Source organism: Bidens hawaiensis, unplaced genomic scaffold (assembly GCF_021521415.1).
Source record: "Bidens hawaiensis isolate Kalapana, Puna unplaced genomic scaffold, B.hawaiensis_p1.1 tig00030221_1, whole genome shotgun sequence".
Lineage (NCBI taxonomy): Eukaryota > Viridiplantae > Streptophyta > Magnoliopsida > Asterales > Asteraceae > Bidens > Bidens hawaiensis.
The window spans coordinates 110,458-112,524 of record NW_027495030.1 but is presented as its reverse complement, the minus strand read 5'-3'; positions in this window follow the sequence as shown (position 1 = coordinate 112,524).

Below are 2,067 nucleotides of genomic sequence, written 5' to 3'. Positions count from 1 at the left end.
AACTAATAATCGCATATTTTAAGTATTTACTGATAATAATCTCACATTCAAAGTCACTGCAAATAGTCCAACTTTTCAACTATTTTTGTCTTAATGGACATCCATTAAAAAGCACTTAACGTCGTTAAGTTTTTTTTTCCAAGTTTCAAACCGATTTCTTAAGACTTTTAATTTGAAGAAGGATACGAGTTGACTGATCTAAAACTTATCTCGAAACAGTGATCCGAACGATGAAACAGTGTTCCAATTCGGGTGTTTGAATTTCCAATTAACAAAAATCAAATCATATGCATCACCGTTTCAAGATAAATTTTACATCAATCGGCTCATATCCTTCTTCCGATCAAAAGCCCTAAAACATTGGTTTGAAACTTAGAAAAAAATTAACGACATTAAGTGTTTTTTAACAAAGGTCCATTGAGACAAATAGATGAAAAGTTGGACCGTTGGTAGTGATTTTTAAAGGTGAGATTATCGGCCAATACATAAAAGTTGGATAATCTATTTCCAATTTTCCATAAATACTTAACGTTAATCGTTGTTTGAAAAAAAAATAGCTTATATATTTCGTTACTTATTAGGGCCTGCAGGCCTTTTTATTTTGGTTCGGCCGAGGTATTTAAATTCTCGGAGACGGCCCTGTATATATATGTGTCTATATGTATTATATATATATGTATATGAGGATGTTTATGAGAGAATGGAATATTATATTTTCATAGGATGCATAGATAGATATCTGTTGCGTGAAGGAGTTGCAGAGAAAGTATGGTGATATATTAAGACTGCAACTGATGTCACTTCTCTTTGTAGGTAAGGTGGTGGGTAAGCTGGGTACTATGTCCACCGGAACCTCATAATCACAATATTTATATTATATTCTGATCATTTTATCTTCCAGAAAAGCAACCAAGCTGGATTCAAAAGTCAAAAATTTTTGCTTTAGATACATAAAAGTCATGAAACCCTAAGAAACATATGTTAGAATATACACCCCCAATCGCCCTATATTATTTTATTTCATTTATCTTTAGAACATCTAGACCGAAAAAGGTAAAAATATAGCAATAAGAAATTGGCACGGTAGACAATTTTCACATTATGATTTAGATGTATAAGTAGTTTTTTACTAGAATGTATTCGGTTGGTATAGACTAAGTTTGTTAAAATGCTGACACTAAATTAAAAAAAAAATTAACCTATCAACGTAAAAATAGTGGCAATCCAATAGCTTATAATAAAATAAATTAACATATTAAAAAAACAAATATGGTACCGGAAACTTTTTTTTTTATAAATTCGGTCGGTATCATTTAAGTTCATGATGACAACGACACCAAATCCAATATAAATATGTGAGTGTCATAAACAGTATCGTCACACGTACAACTTATGATCAAAGTGACACGGATTCGGTTGCTGGCGTTTAGCTGTGTTTCGATACTGACACTATGTTAGGCCCTATATTGTAAACATAATCTTTTGCATTATCTTGTTCATTTACGTTGTATCTTGATAAGCTTTCTTCTTGCTTTATATGTTTGGGCCTGAGGTCATGTACAGTTAAGCCCATTGGGCTGTAAATAATGAAAGTATGAATGGAATACCTTCACTATAAAATGCAAAATGACCTTTTGTCAAATCTTATCCATAACATCTTACCAACTCTCTCTACTTCTATCTTTCTTACTATTTTCTTAAATAACCGAACACATACAAGATCCGAGATCTCGATTACACACAAGTGATTTTTGCTAGCTTGGTGTGAGATTGATCCGAGGACATTGTTGTTTGATCCCGTATCTTGGACCTACACACTAAACCTAAAAAACTAAATTAGTAAGCATGCAAAATACTCAATAATAATAATAATAATAATAATAATAATAATAATAAAATGGCGTTTCGCGTCACACAAAACCTCCTTACTTTACGAAACTTACTAACTTATGTTCATATACCCAAACGAAAGTATGGCTAAATCAAAAGGCTTTTTCACATGAAAAGGTGTTCACGTGAAAGGACAAGTCAGGCGAAAATGTGATATATATTATGTGAAAGAATTTA